The 20,527-nt window shown below is 36.5% G+C and overlaps 1 protein-coding gene across 5 annotated transcripts in view; it reads right to left on the bottom strand.

Moving 5' to 3' along the window:
* The window catches only part of MGAT4C (MGAT4 family member C), a 370,725-nt gene extending 351,864 nt beyond the window's left edge, over nt 1-18,861 (bottom strand). For 3 of the 5 annotated variants that reach the window (XM_087723374.1, XM_087723377.1, XM_087723376.1), the window contains exon 1: nt 18,596-18,861. The gene's annotated coding sequence lies outside the window, so the exon portion shown is untranslated. The remainder of the gene's footprint in view (nt 1-18,595) is intronic. The other 2 variants (XM_087723381.1, XM_087723384.1) reach the window with 1 other exon arrangement.
* Between the last annotated feature and the right edge of the window lie 1,666 nt (nt 18,862-20,527).

Here is a 20,527-nt window from a genome sequence, read left to right as displayed (position 1 = left end):
AGCATAACAGCCTACTGATGTCGTTTGCCTACTAATACTAATAGGATTTATAAAAGCCCTTTTAATGGATGGTTCAATAATTAAACAAAAAAACTGAATGCACAGTACTTTATATTACACAAGTCCAGACAAACAACATTTTGGCAAAATCGAATGTAATTAAGAACAAGAAAAAATTCTGGCAACTTTGCAATAATACGAATGCTAAATAATTCTAAGAATATACATGGTGGTGTAACAATGTATGGTAAATATAAACATCTCACCATTATGGGTACATGTGTCTTAGGGTCTTAGGGTCGTGCACAGTATCTTAGCTGTTCCTTTTGTTCAGGGAGCTTTAATATTCTTGGGAATATGAATATATATATATATATATATATATATATATATATATATATATATATATATATATATATATATATATATATATATATATATATATATATATATATATATATATATATATATATATATATATATTCATATATAATCATTTTTAAGATGGTTAAAAATCTTCAATAAGCCCATAGATACCTAAGGGTATTTTAGCATCTGTTCTGTTAGATATTGCCACCTGGGCATCAATTGATGGCAATGCAGAACAAATGGATTCACATCTGTGTTCTGACTTTAATTGGAACAATTTGAAGCAAAAATCTTGTATATGACAAGCAGGTGTCTTATGCGTAACATTGTTGTTCCGAATCCATTAAATATCTGTTGGTAAACCTTCAGAATCACACTGAACTGAATGTTTACCCTTACACTGGGCAAACAGCATGGTATTTGGATTTGTGTGAATACAAATTTATCAAGTTATTCTTATACACTTCCCCCAGGCAGTTATATTCATGCTGTAATTTCTCAGCTTACACTTGAACAGAAATATCCATATGTACATATATCCTGAACAGATTGAAAAACAAGGTTATTCAATATAGATCTAAAATCTAGGTTCAAGATCAAAAGTATTTTTTGAATATATCAGCACTAAGCAATGTGTTTTAATCAATGGGGAATAACTCAAGTAATTCAGTTCAAAATATTAAGATTTATTTTTGATATACATGAACTCATGCCCGCACAAAATAAAGAAATTGTCAAAGAGAAAGTAAATGTAGTACATCTAGCCCTCACTGCATGGATGGATACATTATTTCTGGACTCCACTCTTGCAGAGCCAGCTGAGACACAGGGGAAAGACTTGGCAAACCATCTCTGGGTTGAGTTTCAGGAAGTTGCCTCTGGGGATGTGGACAAGGCTATGCGAGCTGTGAGTACCTCCACTTGTGTACTGGACCCGTGTCCCTCCTGGCTGGTTGCCAACAGCAGTGAGGTGACACGAGGCTGGATCCAAGCGGTTGTTGTTGCATCTCTTCGGGAGGGGCGCTTCCCCACCGAGCTTAAGGCAGCGGTGGTGAGACCCCTTCTGAAGAAACCGTCTTTGGATCCAGCTGTTCTTAACAACTACCGTCCAGTCTCCAACCTTCCCTTTGTGGGGAAGGTTGTTGAGAAAGTGGTTGCCCTCCAGCTTCAGCGTACCTTGGAGGAAGCAAACTATCTTGACCCCTTCCAGTCCGGCTTCAGACCAGGTTACAGCACAGAAACCGCTTTGGTCGCATTGACCGATGATCTCTGGAGAGCTAGGGATGGAGGCTTTGCGTCCATCCTAGTTCTCCTCGACCTCTCAGCGGCTTTCGATACCATCGACCATGGTATCCTTCTGCGACGACTGCGGGAGGTGGGAGTGGGCGGCACTGTTCTGCAGTGGTTCTCCTCCTACCTCTCGGACAGGTCGCAGTCGGTGTTGGTGGGTGGGCAGAGATCGTCCCCGAGGCCCCTAACATATGGGGTGCCACAGGGGTCGGTCTTGTCCCCCCTCCTATTTAACATATACATGAAACCGCTGGGCGAGGTCATTCGGAGGCACGGGATAAAGTATCACCAATATGTGGATGATACACAATTGTATCTGTCCGCCCCGTGCCAACTCAATGAAGCGGTGGACGTGATGAACCAGGGTCTGGAAGCTGTTAAAGACTGGATGAGAGCAAACAAACTGGTGCTCAACCCAGACAAGACCGAGTGGCTGTTGTGTTTTCCTCCCAATAATTTGACCACCGTACCATCAATCAGGCTGGGGGGACAAAACTTATACCCCTCAGATAGGGTCTGCAACTTGGAAGTCCTCCTGGATCCACAGCTGAGTTTTGATCACCATCTATCAGCTGTGACCAGGGGGGCATTTGCCCAGGTTCGCCTGGTGCGCCAGTTGCGGCCCTACCTGAATCGGGAGGCTCTCACGACAGTCACTCGAGCCCTTGTGATCTCTAAGCTGGAATACTGCAATGTGCTCTACATGGGGCTGCCCTTGAAGAGCACCCGGAGACTTCAGCTAGTACAGAACGCGGCCGCGCGAGTGATTGTGGGCGCACCTCGGTTCGCCCACATAACACCTATCCTCCGCGAGCTGCGCTGGCTGCCTGTAGATCTCCGGGTGCAATTCAAGGTCTTACTTACCACCCATAAAGCGCTCCATGGTAGTGGATCTGACTATCTGAGAGACCGCCTTCTGCCAATAACCTCCCTGGGTCCCATCAGATCGCATAGAGCGGGCCTCCTCCGTATTCCATCCGCCAGTCAGTGCCGACTGGCGACCACCCGGAGGAGAGCCTTCTCAGTTGCTGCTCCGACGCTATGGAACAATCTCCCCGTGGAGATTCGTACCCTGACCACAGTCCAGGCCTTCCATACAGCCCTCAAGATCTGGCTAGCCCGTCAGGCCTGGGGATAAATTTTCTTGCCCCTCCCGAATGCTCAGTGAATGTTGTGTTTTAGTACTTTTTAGTTATTTCACATTTTCTTTTGTATTTTGTCTTTCACTCCCCTTCCCTTACTATTGTAAGCCGCCCTGAGTCCCCTCAGGGAAAAGGGCGGCCTATAAATGCTAAATAAAATCTAAAAAATCTAAAAAAAAATTTCTCCTGATTATAACTAAGGAAATGGCAAGGAATAGCCAAGAGGACCACAGGTTAAAATTATGGCCTGTATAGATGAACAAAGACTATTTAGAGAAGGAAAAAGAGAAGGAAAAATTAAAAAGGCCGAAGTTTCATCTACATCAAAGTATAAAACTTTCTTAATATAACAGCAAATAGATTTTTCCAAAGAACACCCCCACAAAAAAAAAATCTGAAAAAAATGAGTGGGGGATATTAATTCTAAAACAGGAGATTAACACTAGAGTATACTGTAGTAGTAATCAAGCAAGAAAAGATACAAAGTTGGAGTCAGTCTTGAAACCATACTAAACAGAACAAGAAACTTTTGAGAAATAGAGGAAAATTGTATCCAGGCTCAGATTAATCTAAAGGATCTTTACTTAACTAGATTATATCTTTTTCAACAAAAATCATCCTAAAAATCAGAAAATAATTATATTATTTAGAATTATAAGGTATATAGTAACAGAAGTTCAAGTGATACTTTGATAAGCTATCTAATTTGAATGTGGAAATGCTATGCTATTTTATTGCCAGTTTTCCGGACTATATAATTATGAGTTCCTTTCTGGATTTATTGGCATAAAGATCTTTGTCACCAAATATGTATTTCATTTTTCAGGGACCTCTGGAAACAATTGCACTTAATCTAATTCCCTCAAAGGTTTCGGTGAATAACATTAATGAACATTGCAGATAATATATGGCACAAAATTTCTCAAAAATTATAATAAGAAGATTAACTTCTTATAAATGTATATACAAGAAGACTGGAATTGATTTATTTTAATGTGGATTAAAAAATAAGAAAGTGATTGTGGATTCTGCTTTTGAATAGAGAGAATTCTTCCTTACGGACATGCTAACATCCATTCTTCCAGTCGATGCTCACCAAAAAGAAAACTGCTATAATAAATTGAGCTGGTTGGACACCCAAGATCTAAAAAGCCTGCAGAGTTAATATAGGACAAATTATAGAATTTTACAGGTGAAGCATCCTTACTTTGTTCGTTCTTCCAACAAATGACACTACCTGGTTAAAAAAAATCCTTAATATGGGATGGTGCTGGGAGGAGCAATAAGTTTGGACAAATGGCTACACTGCCAGGCTTCTTCATCAGTTAAAATCTTGTTCTGTTTTCATTCAAGTGTTTTATTCAGATGCATTGAAAGGTAGTGACACAGATTTTGTGCTATTTTGGAGTAGTATTTTTGGGTCACCTTTATCCTTTAGAGGGCTAGTGTAAAAACAGGGTCAGAGTATAGGAAAGAGAAATTAAAGAAGCAGTGATTCCTGCTATTAATGCATATGTGTAGATATGTGAAATCTGAAAGATAGTGTATCTATGTTGGGTTGGAGGCTCCTTCTAACTTCTGGAGGAAAATGAGAAGACAGATGTCAGCAAAAGAAGACAGGGAGGGAAAAAGAGAAGAAACCCATTATTCTATAGAATTCTTCTAACCCCTCTAACAGCCTAATACAACACTTACCCTCATCTTTTCAATGACTAAAAGACACATATAATATATCCATGCACACCTTCAACTACATACCAAGAGAAGGAAAAAAGTGAATTAAGCCAATATGGGAATAATCAAGAAACATCAACTCCCCAATGGCCAAGCAAGAGACAAGTACAGGTAACCCTCAACTTATGACTACAATTGAGCCTAAATTTTCTATTTCTAAGTGAGATAGTTATTAAATGAGTTTTGCCCCATTTTATGACATTCTTGCCATTTTTGTTAAGTGACTCTCTGCAGCTGTTAAATTGGTAATACGGTTGTTAAGTGAATAAGGTTTCCTCTTTATCTTTGCTTATCAGAAGGTCGAAAAGTTTAACACATGATCCCACGGCACTGCAGTCTTCATAAATATGAACAAGTTGTTAAGTATCTCAATTTTGATCACATGACCATGGGATGCTGCAATGGTCGTAATTGTGAAAAACAGTCATAAGTCACTTGTTTCGTGCTTTTATAACTTTGAACAGTCACTAAATGATTGGTTGTAAATCGAGGATTACCTGTATATAAAGTATATACATCAAAGAGCTAACATTCTATCAAGAGAGTATTATATCAAATTCTGTATTTTAAACAAAATATTACCATTCTTGCAAAAAGACTGGTAAACGTGCATTTATTAGAACTTCACATATTCCAAACAATTGCTTTGGAATGAAAAAGCAAGTATTATGCAGGCAGATGCCTCTGTGGCCATATGTCCAATATTTTCTCCAACCCAAGAAAAAAAAGGACACTGAAAGAAAATTTCAATGTCCAGAAGAAAATTGGGAATGCACTAACCTGTCCAAAGTTAACACTGGAGAACTAGATATATTGTTAATTAGACATTGTAGATTATTCATACAGCAAGATTTGTGTCAAAAGAAAAGGGGGAAATGTATTTTAAAAATGGAACAGATAAAGATGAATTTAGGTTGCTTCACAGTGAACTGAAAATGCAATGAAGGCAATATCATGATGATATATCATTTAAAAATCTTCAGCCCATGGTTATCTAGAGAGCAAGTCCTTAGATAACTTTTGAAGTAGGGAAAAAAATCCTGACTGGAAGTCACTTATGACTCACTTCCAGTGAATCTCACCAAGCTCAAGATTGACTCAGTCTTCCATCCTTTCGAGGTGGGTAAAATGAGGACCCAGATTGTTGGGGGCAATATGTTGACTCTGTAAACACTTAGAGAGGGCTGTAAAGCACTGTGAAGCCAGAGGTGGTATTCAGCACATTCTGACCAGTTCTGGAGAATCAGTAGTGGAAATTTTGAGTACTTCGGAGAACCGGTAAATACCACCTCTGACCGGCCCTGCCCCCATCTATTCTCTGCCTCCCAAGTCCCAGCTGATCAGGAGGAAATGGGAATTTTGCAGTAACCTTCACCTGGAGTGGGGAGGGAAGGGAGATTTTACAGTATCCTTCCCCTGCCACTCTCACCAAGTCAAACCCACAGATCCGGTAGTAAAAATTTTTGAATCCCACCATTGTGTTAAGCGGTATATACAGTAAGTCTAAATGCTATTGCTATTTAGACCTTTCAGTCCTCTGCTGTAGTCTTCTCTTTTTTTTTACAAAAAAATGAAATCTGAACATAACGTGTTGCAACTTCTATTTTCTGCAGCACTAAATGCTGAATTCTGAATGAAGTGTCATGACTGTCCCAATTTGAATCAAGTTACTTCTGCTGCTCCTTTGAATAAAAGAAATGTGGTACTTCTCATGCCATAAAGGTGGGGGAAATGAAGTGAGGGCAAGAAAGAGGGAGGAGAAACAAATTATAGTAGACAAAAGTCAAAGCATGAGTAGAAAGTGAAAACTGGGAATTCTGTCCAGAGATAGTGACCCCATATAAGCTGAGTTCAAAAGAACTGAAAAGAATAAAAACAACATGGTTCATGTCCTTGAAGGGAAATTTAAGGGTGCACATGATTTTGGAGAAAGCATTGATAATTAGTAAAAGAATATGCTCACAGCTGATTTCATATCTGTTTCCGTACCCGCAGAAATGTCTTGGGAATAATCATCTTGTACCTTGACAAATGCTTGGCAATGGAAATATCTCAAAAGCTGCATATATTAAATCTTTACTAGTGGCTAAACTAAACTTCCATTCTCATTTTCTACCAGCTGTGGTTTAGAATTTTAAATGACTGGAGCCCATATTGTATATGTATCTATTTGAAAATGAGTTTCAAAAATAGAGCTTCCTTTACATTAGTTCTATTTGACATTATTTCCCATGGTTTTATTTGATTGGCCATTATGTAGATATGGAATGTAGAAAGTCTACAAAGATTCCTGTGTCTGAAAGCTCAGCATGGCTCTCAGATTGTATTATTTCATATATCTGTGGCTCAACAAAGTAATTTGTGCAGAGATTGCTTGAAATAACAATATAACACAATTTTCTATGACTTTTATCTGGAAGATTTTTTTTCTGCTTATGCGGACCTCATAAAAATGAAGTAAAATTACTATATTTCTTTTCATACTTTTCTCATTTTGCATAGAAGTATGCCAAGTACACAGAGTCTCACCCTTTGTTCTTGAGACTTTTTATCAAACATATTTCTCAATAAATAGGAAATAGAACAGGAAAGGGAGGGGAGGAGAGGGAAAGGGCATGCAATATGTGAAAATTGTGTATCTTACAATCAGTGGAGGAAACAATGAGGTTTTTCAAATTTACATAAAAATAAATCTGAAAATAAGTTTTCATCAAACTCTTCAGTTAAATTCATTCAACTAATTATGTACCCAGATTCATGATTTGTTATTGTGAAAAAAGAATATGCATATTATCAGCATGATGCAATTTAAATTATCCACCAGAACATAATTAACATAATATACTTTTCATACAATAGATTCAAATCTTTATTGCCTTAAAAGAAATAATTGCTTTGATAGTTGCTCACCTAAGTATTGAGAAGAATGCAATAAAATTAACAAAGAATTTTAATCTTTATGTACACTAGTACTGCTATACAGTTTTAACCCTTCTTAAGGTTGGAAATTTTAAGACTTCTGAATATGGGTTAAAAGAATGCTTTTTAGAACTTAGGGTATTTTTATTTAATATAGTTATTTATAGTTATATAAATAAAGCACAGAAGAAGACAGGCAATATTATCATTATGGCAGATAATATATGTGCCAGAATGAATTATAATTTTTTTTATCCAGTGTTTTATATACTTCTTCTGTATCTACATATTTCTTCTGCACCTATATAGAAAATATCAATCATCTGCTCTGAGTTATAATTTAAACTGGAGCATCAAATTTGCATTCTGCAAGAGATGACCTGCTTGGTTAAGTCATCTTCATGAAGATATGTAAATAGTATAAACAAAGAAAATTACAGAGAGTTTGAAATGATTCTACATAGAACAAGACAAATATTTCTTCTATTGCCATCTATTAAAGTTATCTAAATAATTAGACACATTTATTTGAAATTAATTCATGTATACTTGATTTTCAGGCTTAACTGGAGTGGGATAATGGAATGGAGGAATATGTAGAATTAACTATTATTTTAAACTATTATTTTGTGCTTAACTTTGCTTTGCTTTGGGTTTTAATACAATTAAAAAATCAAGTTATTTCTCTAGATCTCTTCTTCCAATATCTTTGGATGGTATACAATCATCAATTATTACTTGACTTTTCATACCTTCATGTAATTTTAGCTCCTCAAGCAATTTAATATTAGTGCTAATTTTATATTAGAGCTATGATAACATTTGTTTTTTTTTATATGAATCTTACAGTTTATAATTTTGACATGTTGAACACTGTAAACATTTTGATTTGATGTTTGGCCATGTGTATATCTATGTTGCTGAAACCTAAATAGTTTGTTGCAGGTATACAATCCAATAGCAGAGTTGGAAGGGACCTTGGAGGTCTTCTAGTCCAACCCCCTGCCTAGGCAGGAAACTGTATACTGTTTCAGACAAATGGCTATCCAATATCTTCTTAAAGACTTCCAGTGTTGGGGCAATCACAACTTCTGGAAGCAAACTGTTTCACTGATTAATTGTTCTGTCAGGAAATTTCTCCTCAGTTCTAAGTTGCTTCTCTCCTTGATTAGTTTCCACCCATTGCTTCTTGTTCTACCCTCAGGTGCCTTGGAGAATAGTTTGACTCCCTCTTCGTTGTGGCAACCCCTGAGATATTGGAACACTGCTATTGTGTCTCCCCTAGTCTTTCTTTTCATTAAACTAGACATACCCAGTTCCTGCAACCGTTCTTCATATGTTTTAGTCTCCAGTTCCCTAATCATCTGTGTTGCTCTTCTCTGTACTCTTTCTAGAGTTTCCACATCTTTTCTACATCGTGGCGACTAAAACTGAATGCAGTATTCCAAGTGTGGTCTTACCAAGGCATTATAAAGTTATAAAGAAACCAGCACACAAAATAATAGAAAAGGAAGATTACTGTCCTTTTGTGTGTTGAAGTCACCCACTGACCATCTTGCTCCAATGAATGGCCTGCACAAAGAGATACAGAAAGGAAGACTTTAATTGCTTGCACTACTATATTAAGGGTGAAACAAGCACACAAAGCAATAAAACAGCTACTTACATAGAAAAGATGACTGTTCTAGCGGTCATACTCTGTTGCCTCTTCATCCTGTTAAATAATACTAACTGCAGAATAAATAAAACAATATTGGACTCAATTGTGGTTGTAAGCTGAGGACTACACTACAGGTAACAGAAGGGACCTCTGTTTTCATCCAACAATGTACAGTCTTTTCAGGAAGGATGTCCCCCAACAAACAGAAAAGATATAGTTTTTCATGTAAGAAGTTATACCAAGAATGAATGTCATAGGTAGATTAACAGAGCAATACAGATTTCTTTTTCTGAAATTTATTCCTCAGTTCAAAAAACAGGAATATATGAATTAAGTTCAGTACTTAGAACAGACCAAGCAGCTATTCAAGAGTTAGTGGTGTCATGCTTAGAAGCAATGGTAAAGCAAGATATGGATTTAAAACCAGTAATATTTGGTTGGCATTTCAAAGGGAATACAATGCATATTTAATTTTACACATGTTAACAGCTGCTGGAATTGTGTTTGCACAACAGTGGAAAAACAAAGATATGAAAATTCATAAATATTAGAATGTGCAGGAATGAATAAATTGACAATTAAAATCAAGAAGGCTTTGAATACTTTTTCACGTGAGATTTGTTTTATCAATTGCTAACTAACAGAAACAGAAATTAGAAATCTAAAAGTATGAAAGAAAACACCAATTATGTAAGGAAAGGTCACTAAAATGTATAAGAAAATATTATTAGTACTTGATCATTATTAATGTGTAGATAACTGTGGGACATTACACACACCCCCACACAAACTATGACAGTGCCAGGAACACCAAAACACCAAAAAATAACAATTTCCCCCCAAAAGGCTGGAGATGAAACCAGTTTTTTCCCCTAACCCTAAGGACAGGAAAGACAAAGCCACTGGAATAAAAACCATCAAGGCATTGTGGAAAATTATAAAGGACAGTGCCAGGAAGCCCACAGAACCAGGAACCACAATTACCTAAACAACCAGGTATCACACAGAAACACACAAAAACTGGCAAAGGTGCCTTGCACCAACCTGGCCTGCCCATAGAAAAGCAAAAAAAAAAAAAATGTTATAAATTTTATGTGTCTCAAAGTGGCTGCTTTTCTATGGGCAGGCCAGGTTGCTGCAAGGCAGTTTTGTGAGATTTTGTGTTTATTTCTGTAGTGAATTCACTACAGAAACACAAAAATCTCCCAACGTACATGCAAATGAAACCATTAAAAAATATTCTAGACACAATAAATAAAATAAAATAAAAACCATTAAAAGCATAAAGGAAAAAACCGGGTCACTTACCAGCAGGCAGAATCAGCAGCTCTCCTATGCGATGGATGCAAGCATGCGACTAGGTAGCAGGTAAGGTGGCCTGGCTGGCAGGCTTAGAAGCAGCGGGGGCCTCTGTGTGTCTCATATTTGGCCTCCAGTGCCACTCTGCCATCCCAAAATGGGCCCATGTATCCTGTTTTTGGCCTCCTCGACCTCCTGAGGGCGGGTGGGGGCTGGCGGGGAGTAGGTGGGGCAATGTGGGCGTGGCAGCCTCATAGTCCCACGTGGGCCAGATTAATGGCTTTGGCAGGCCATATCTGGCCCGCGGGCCATAGTTTGAGGACCCCTGGTTCAGCCCCATTTTACAAACTTTCTAGCCAATGTTGCTAAGTGAATCTGGCTTCTGCATTGACTTTGCTTGCAAAGTGTGATCACATGACCCCAGTGCAAACACGGTGCTCTGGGAAGCCATGAAAGCGACTGGGGAGCGCCGAGAACCTTCCTGCCTCCACTTGACTTTACACGCTCCTCACGATTGCAATAGACATCCAAAGTGGTGGAGGATGTTGGGCTGGAAGCCCAAACCCCATTAGTCACAAAAACTGTTTCTGGACATCTATTGTAGTTGCATGGAGCACACGGAGAAGAGCGTGAAGCCCAGTGGAGGCAGGAAGGTTCTCTGCATTCCCGAGAACCTTCCTGCCTCCACCAGTTGCTGGTTGCCCAGCTAGCATGGCTCCGCATGCATGTCTCCTCCTCCTCCTCCCTCCTCCTCCTCTTCAATCCCCAAAGGCTCTTCTCCTCCTTACCAGAGCTCAGTGGGAGCCAGGCACAAGGGATGGGAGGAAAACCACACCTTGGAAAACTTTGCCGAGAAGGGAGGTGGGGAACCAGTGGCAGGCAGGGACGTCCTGGAATGCCCCCATGCTTTGCTGGCAGCCACGCCTCCTAGGCAAGTTCGGGGAGGTCCTAGGAGGCCGGCTACACTGCGCAAGCTACCGCCCACGAGTGGCAATGGAATGGGCAGGGCAAGCGAGTGAGGGGGCGGGGCAGGCACTCCATGACAAACCTATTCTAACCAGTACAGTAGATTTCTGGAAACTCTTCTAGCGAACTGGTTAGAACCGGCAGGAACCCACCCCTGATGCGCACCAAAAACCTGGAAGAGGAACAGGCAACACAATGTGTGCCAGCAACTTGGGTCCACATGCCGCTTCGGGCACACATGCCTTAGGTTCACCATCACGGGCTTAGACATTATTTAATTTTCTTTATTTCTGCAATGGACCATCTGGTTTGATAAAAAAATGAATAATGTTAATGTTTCACTGCTTTCCCAGTCTTAAATTTATATAATATATATGTAGAAATGATTATGTAAGATATGCTGGTGACTGAATATATGAATTCAAGGTTGTGAGTTGAGTACACTTTCTGATATTCCGGAAGGTTGAATATATTCTGAAAATTCATTTATGTGAACTATGATGAGAATTGGAATAATTTATTAAATTTATATGCTACTGTAATCCTAGCCAGTCCATCTTTCTCTAATACTGCTCTTTATAGGTGTCATTTTTTTTCTCTTAGTGAATCTAGGTTGATAGAAAATAGGATAAGATACAGAATGAAGTATTTAGTTGTATTTTAAGAAGCAGCGATAAAATGTCAGTGTTGACTAATTTGTTCAGGATGAAAGGGAAAGATGCTTATAATGTTTTTTTCCCTTTTTCCTTTATTTAATATTGTTGTATTCCCTTATATTTATATTTTATATTATTTATTATTTTATTTTGGGTGCGTATATATATTTCCCTTCTGTGGCTGATATGTCACTTGGCCCTACTTCAGCTATTACTACTGCTGTAGTACTTGTCTACTACTATGATGTTTTGTTGATTGGCCAGAATCTGCCTGTCTGTCTAGATCTGGAAATCCCACAGGATTTTAGCTTTTTTATTCTCCATGACCTTCATTGGAATCTCCCATGTGGACTCGGGATGATTTAACTCATTAACTGTGCAGATGTTCCTATACACAATATCAACCAATTTGTTTTGCCATTCAGAATATGCTCTTTCTGCCAGCATCTTACAACTTGACACCATATGTTGGATTGTCTCTGAGGCCTCTTCATAATCTATATCTCATATCCTGTCAATAGAGATAGAGATAGAGATAAAGATAATGTAGATGTAGAGAGATATAGTGATATATAGAAATACATTTTATTTCTGTATTGGATTTTTGTATTATTCTTTAATAAAATCCTTAGAAAATTATTGAAAGAAACTCAATTCTTGACCCTGAGAGAAAAGGAAATGGTTTGTTTGTTTAGTTCCTCAGCAATTTCTAGGTGCTTCATCCAACATTAGCAAGCTTCTTGTGCATATATTCATACTCTGTCCAAAACAAATTTCTCAAAAGTTTTCTTCTGAAAAAGAGATTTGTGTTTCCTTTTTTTCCTATGTTATTCTCAAAATGCTTTCAAGTTGCTTTCGCAATTTTTCTGCCCAAATATATATATTTTTTCATTTCCTTAACATATTTCTTCATAACTCTATAGGCTCCCTGGCATCTCTTTTTCTAGGCCTACTCGAAACATCATGAAGAAATACAGGACCTGCCAAAAGGTTAAGGCATTTTGGATAAAAATATGGTGGATTATGCAAAATATCTTTAAAAGAAGGATAAAGTTTACTCCTCAGTTATTCTTACTAGGTATATGTACTGACTTTACAGTGGTAGAGACTAACTTGATTCTGCACATAATAACGGCAGCAAGACTGTTGGTGGTGCAATACTGGAAGAAGGAAGACTTGCCTACAACTCAAGAATGGACATTGAAAGTTACAAACTTAGCTGAGATGGCTAAAATATCGGCATATCTTAAAGATCACTCAAATGAGAGATATAAACAAGACTGGAAAAAATGGATTCACTATATACAAAATAAATACGGGACCAAGAAATTCCAGTTAGCCTATGCTTAAGATCAGAAATGATTTAAATTGTTTAAAGTTAGTTCAGTAAGAAGAAGCTAAGGTCAATGTAGAATGTTATTAATTTCTTTATTTCTTTTTTTCTCAATAGATTTTAGACTGTGTTTGTTAGAAATCCATACCGTGTACGGGTTCTGGGAAGTCGGGGGGGGGAAGGACGAGGGGTGTTGGGGGGAGGGGGGAGGGAGGGAGGGGTATATATTAGGCTAGACAAGAATCTGGTGGTAAACTAGAATTATTTTGACATACAAAAAATGGTACTTCGATGTCTTACTGATTGAGGAATGATGAAATGTTTGTCTTAAAAGAAATAAAACTTTTGAACTCAAAAAAAAAAAGAAATACATAAAGTTATCATAATTATGTTTTCTATTGTAATTTTCTTGAAATGTTGAAAGACGGGGAAATAAAAGGCACTAGAGAGATGACTATTCTGTGATTTATAAGACTGTCTCACACACACACCACTACCTAGATACAAGAACTCCAAGCTGCATCCCTGATAAATTTGCTAATGCTAGTTACTTTTTACATCGAAGACTTTTTTTTAAAATGTTAAATTAATCTAGGCTTAACCATACTGATTTATAAACTGTATTTCACCCTAATCTACCATTGGGTTCATTCCTTTTTAAGAGTTTTGATGTCAATAGTTCCAAATAATGGAAATAATCAACTTCAAAGTCTGGCAGGAGGGTGTCTAGTATTGGTTTTCTCCCTAATGAACAGAAATCCATCTAAATCCAAGGGGGAAGTCTTAGTATTTTATTGCACAGGGATGCTGATTTAATAGCCGCAAGACTGCAGACACAATGAATTAGATAGGACTTGTTGATTTCTTTTTTTTTTCCATCTATGAAATGAAATTTAAATCTGTCCATTTGAAAGATTTTGTTTCCTTATCTTTTGCATTTTATTATTATATTCCAAAACAGCATTATGACAAATAATCAGAACTTTTAAGTTTAAAAGCTGGAAAACTGTCTCTTGCTTAGATTTCATTATTTATACAGGTTTGTTGTAATATATCATACACCAAGGAAGAAATTGCATTTTCTTGTGCTATAATTTAAGTGAAGTCACAATCACTCTTCAGTTTATGTTAATACTTAATCTTCATTACAACAACATTCATATAAAAATGTAAATTTGATACAATTTAATGCAGACAAATGATTACAATATAAAAAGTAGCAGCTCATTATTTAAATGTTCTTAATCTATGCCACTTTACTTCTGAACTTCTTTTTCACTTAAATAGAAGACAAGAAAGATCAGGTTTGCACAAAAAAATAGAGAAGGTCAATTTTTAGTGAATACTTTATTTCAAGTATTTGAAAAAAAAGAAAATTTGGTGCTCAAAGTCATGAATCTTATCTATTTAATATACAAATCAAGAATCCTTTAAAATACTAATGTGTATAGTTCTCATTATAGTGGGGCAGCATAGGAATATTCCAATAGCAATTGTAATATTCTGGTAATCACAAACATTATTTTGTTCAATTATTCATGCAAAGAAAAAATGAATAGTATCCTAGATAAAATCATCCACTTCTGAGACTCTGTAATTTTGACTTACAGAGTCTCAGAAGTGGGTTATTTTATTTGGGATACTTTCTTTTCTTGGAGAGGGTGAGAATAGTTCTGACCCTATCAGAATAGTTTATAGGCATAAAGAAACAGTCTTATAGTGAGACAGCTCAGTTGCCTTTTTATTTCAGTATTGTTCATTCTAACTTTATATTGTCTTGTTCTTCATAATAGAAAAGAGTAGTCCCAAATGCAATTGGACTTTGTTTTTCCTTGAAGGCATTTCACTTCTCATCCAAGAAACTTCTTCAGTTCTGAAGGAATAGTGAGGAATGGAAGGATTAATATTCCTTGCAATCATCTAGTTATTAACACTAGCAATGACCAGATGACTGCAAGGAATATAAATTCTTCCATCCTCCATCATTCACTCAATTGAAGAAGTTTCTTGGATGAAAAGCAAAACATTCTTATGTTTTTTGAGGGACAACCATGACCTAGATCAATGAGAATCTCCATAGACATAAGAAAGAGTACATCTTCCATCATTCCTGCATAATTCTCTTAATGACCCTGATGAATCACTTATCTATAGCAAAAAGTTCATAAAACTTGCCTAATGACTATATAATTTAGTGACAGAAGTTCCAGTCCCAATGGAGATCATAGGTCAACAACTATCTAAAACTAATATAGATATCATCAACTTTCTTAAATTTCCTATGAAGAGGAGATACTGTCTAAGATGCTGCAGATAATTCTTCCAAAAGCTTTAAGTATTCTTAATCTTAAGAATATCATTAAGTGTTTGTGACTAACCACAATGATGCCAAAATGATGAAATCCTGTCATGACATCACAACCAAAGGTCCATTCTTTTATATTGGCATAGTAATGCTACATGCAAGAACAAAAGGGTTTGGATTAGGGTTTATATTGCAACTTTACAATATAAATTTCATCCCTTACTAACTATTATACCTGTTAATATACTTGTGAGAGCATCATAGGCAGATATAACTCAAATGCTCAGTAAGATACTCTAGATATTGGGCAAGACTGTAAATATTTTAAATAATCATTTCACTGTATTTTTGGTTTAAAAGTCTTCTGACAAACGGAAAATTTATCTACTTGAAAAAATATGTCTTATAATTACAGAATAACAAATGGAGGTGCTTTAAATTAGATTGTCCATTCGGTCCAATGTTGCCTATTCTGATTGCTCTGCAGAGCTTCAGCAATTTTCTATCATCTGCCAGGAACTGAATTTGGGAACTTTGACATATACAGTATGAATACAGAACACCACACTTAAAAAAATAACAAAACTATTACTTGAATGATGACTATTTTCACATGTGAGTCCAGAATATATTATATGTATCTCCTGAATGGGACTGTGGAGCATTTCACATTCAGTCTCCCAAAGGTAATTTACAAGGCACAGATACACAAATGTAGATCTTATCTAAAACACCTTAAGCTAGGTGATGGAATAATAACATAGTCATTGGTGCCAAACATTTTGTGGGGATGAGTGGGTTTCCCTTAGTTTAATTATGATTCTAACAATGATTGAACAATGAGTAACACTATGCCCACATTCTTAAAAACAACATAAGAAAGATCTTGTTATAAATTTATGTTTTGAGTTTTTAAAAGGAGAAATATCAAGCAAAAATATATGGCATTTTTCTTTCTTCATCATATGTTCTATTGTCACATTGCATATATTAATTCTGCAATCCTATGGCCTTTTACCTAACAGGCAAGCTTTATGAATTAGTTGAATTTACATACACATACTCATATATAGTACTGCACTGTTTTTTCTAGTAAAGAAGAGAGTTAATGCTTATACTATAGTACTATAGTACTATACTTATAGTATAGTACTGTGTGTTGCATTATGACTAATATTTGATGCTTTAGTGCTGCATAGCAATGATTAAATAAGAAAGAAATGTGGTGTAACCCATGAATATCTATTTAGAACAAATGGTACATATAGTTTGAAGTCACATAAGAAAAGAAAATAGAAAATACATTGCCAAAATTCATCTAGGAAGAATTTGATTTAAAATACTATGATATCAATTTCTTAGATTGTGCTTTAAACAAATATTTGGAAAATTGGAGCAGAATAAAGATATGTCCACCTGAGTTTTTTTCCTATCCTTTTTTACATCCCAGTTTCAACTGTTTTCTAGCTATTGTATGCCAGAAGCCAATAAATCTTTCTTTTCTTAATTACGTGTCAGGTTTTAAGTATAGAATATAGACTGGAATAGAATATTCTTTATTGACTAAATGTGATTGGACACAAAAGGAATTTGTCACTGGTGCATAAGGTCTCAGTATATATACAAGCAACAAAGTGATAGCATAAATCTTAATTATGAGATATAATCATAAATCATAAGATACAACCAACAAAGTTATAGTCGTACCAATTGGAGTAGATAATAGGAAAGATGAGAAGGATAATAGTGATAGAGACCTACTACATGGTAGTATATGCTTAGATATGTAATAGAAAACTCAAACTTTGTGTTCACTCAAGCTTCCTGTCAGTTTATTAAGGTATGTAAGATAAGCATATCATATATAATTCTGCAATATTTCTGTTAACCTACTATGGTTGAACATGTGTTCCTGCCAGTGCAAATATCATGTCAAGGTATGTATTTAAGAGGCAGGATAGTACTGTGCTGAACTACAAAAAACATCAATATTACCTGTTACTTAAATTTTTTATTTGAAAAATATTAGTATAGTATAGATATACACCATTAGTATAGTAGCAGCATGGGCTTCTTTCAAGATTTGATCCAGCATCTCTTTGGTATAGTAAAATTTTAGCAGGTAGACACATACTGAAACCAAAAACGTCACATCAAGAATAATTTTGAGATGAACCCATCTCAGCTTGAATAAGTTATTATGATTTTCATCCACTTGTAAGTTTTGAACACTAGCCCTCTGATACAGAGAAAAATGTAATGTGGATTTCTCACCAGTACAGAAATACTCAGTGCTTTGATCTCTACCTATGGAACCAACCCAAAGCATGAAAGTCATCACTCACTGGCAATTTTTGCCACTCCGAACTTTCTATCTCGTTATCTACCTCCACAACTAGTTTAATTCATTCACAACCTTGATCCACATAAGTTTCTATCAGGAAGATTCATTTAAATCACAGATGAACTGATTTATAAGAACATACTGAAATACTCAATGTATTAGGGAAAGCTGTTTAACCTTAAAATATTTGCCTGTTATTAAACCCATTGATATTAATCACAGTGGATAGATGCTCATTCTTCAGTCAGACACAAACGTAATACTCTATATTTCACAGAAAAATTCCCAAGGCAGCCAATAGGAATTTAGAGTAGTACTGTCTGCAGACTTGTTGGTGTGTGTATGTGGGTGTGTATGTTTGCTGACAGTGCACTTTGTGATAGTGTAACAGCTTCAGACCAATAAAAACAATTTAGAGTATTTTAACTGCAACCATGCTGTAATAAAGTGCTATCATCACTCAATTAAAAAAGGGTATTTACTTAACATTTTCTCTAGTGTATTTGGATCGCCAGCCCTTGGGATTATTTTCTGATATATGGCATAGTTAATGAATGAATGGAAGAGCAACTGCTTACCTTCAGGAAGAAGCTGCCTGATAACAATAATCCATTAGGAAACTAGCAACGTCCTCTGATCTATCGCCTGCAAACCAGAGACTTGAGGAGAGTTTCATTCCTTCCAGTCAGTCCCCAGAAGAAAATCAGCACGATTTGAATATCTCTTAAGCTGTGACACTCAGGAGCTCTGGTTACATTCTATTTCCCACAGGACAGCCGTCCGATATTCCAGGGTACACACAACAGTGAAGATAAATGGGAAAAGCTGGAGATAAATTAGGGATGGCTAAGTTAAAATTGTGTCTCTGCTTCTGACTCTCTCATCTGCAGTCTGAAAGTCTATTTTGCTGTGGAAAAGCTAGATGGCAGACTGCCTCAGCAAGTTCTTTGGAAGCTACAGAGAGAATTTCCAATGAAGATTTCTTCTTTTTGTTCTTGGTGTGTCCCCCCCCCCCCCCCCCCGCCTTTCATTATCTAAGCTAATGTGACTGAAAAATGTTTAGTTTTTCAAAAAGTGTCTCCTGGCATGGAAGTCATTTCATTGTTGCTTTCTTTCAGGTATATAAAAAAACAAAACAAAAAGCATGCCACTGGGATCCATATTTCCATCTGAATGGAACACTCCAACTTTTCAGATAACAAAACTAAGGACTTGCTAATGCCCTGTTTTCAGCGCAGAAATTTTTCCAATAGCCAGTAAGTATCTAATTCATGCTGCTGGCTGCTTATTCCTACATTTTATTTCACACTATCATCTCTCCCATACCATTACAGCCGTGTCTTATATTTAATGTAATTGTAAACCTCTTCAGAGTGAATGTCTTATTTTGTGTCTAAATGAAACTCTTACACTAAGACACCTAACAACATGGAGTTTCCATCCTGCTTTTTATGTCCATCAGAGCATTCTAGTGAATTTTGGTGGGATAATTATAGAAAACTGTGAGCAGGGCATCCTGATATTTTTAGGTTGAAAAATATATTTTAAAAAAATAGTGTAAACTCAAAGATATACTATTATCAAAAATAGCAAAGGTCCTGTGTTCAAATCCTGCATTTGGGTCCATGCTTGCATGAATGATGTGACTCTTCCAAATTTGCATCACAGGTAATCCTCAATTTATGACCACAATTGACCCCAAAATTTCTGTTGTTAAGTAAGACGTTAGTTAAGTGACTTTTGTACCCTTTTTATGATCTTTCTCACCATAATTCTTAAGTGAATCACTGCAGTCGTCAATTTAGTAACACAGTTGTGAAATGAATTTGGCTTCCCTGTTGTCTTTGCTCGTCAGAAGGTTGCAAATGATGTCCACATGACCCCAGGACACTACAGCCGTCATAAATATGAGTCAGTCCCGAAGCCTCTGAATTTTGATCACATGATCACAGGGATGTTGCAATGGTAATAAGTGTGAAAAATGATCATAAATCACTTTTTTTTCAGTGCCGTTATAACTTTGAATGGGCACTAAATGAACTGTTGTAAATCAAGGAGTACCTGTATTAATCTTTCCAGTGCAGCTTGATTGTCATCCCTTTGTGGCTTTCACCCTTGGAGTTTGTTCCTTCCCTTAGAGAAACCTTAAGCCTACAAAAGACTCTGCTTTGAAAATGATGAGGCAATCTTTCACCTTGAACAAAAGGACTTTTACATAATCTGCATTACATATTGGATTTTTGTAAAAAATAAAAATGTAGAGTGAAGTAGAGTAGAGTTGATGACACCCAATAACATAAATAAATACCAAATAATTTCTATTTGACTACAGCTCAGATAATCCTAAATTGTGGAAAATATCAGTTGAAGCGGCCTCATTCACAGTTGAAAAATATAAAAAAATCCTCTAACTTGGCATGAAGGCCTGAGGAAAAGGCACATAATTGGTATGCCGTAGAAAACTTTCTTGTACTACACTCATGCTGCTGAATTAGGAATTAGGAATGGTG

Source organism: Thamnophis sirtalis, unplaced genomic scaffold (genome assembly GCF_051295495.1).
Source record: "Thamnophis sirtalis isolate CommonGarterSnake01/CBP01778 unplaced genomic scaffold, rThaSir2_p1.2 scaffold_9, whole genome shotgun sequence".
Taxonomy (NCBI): Eukaryota; Metazoa; Chordata; class Lepidosauria; order Squamata; family Natricidae; genus Thamnophis; species Thamnophis sirtalis.
This window is presented reverse-complemented; position numbering and strand designations above follow the sequence as displayed.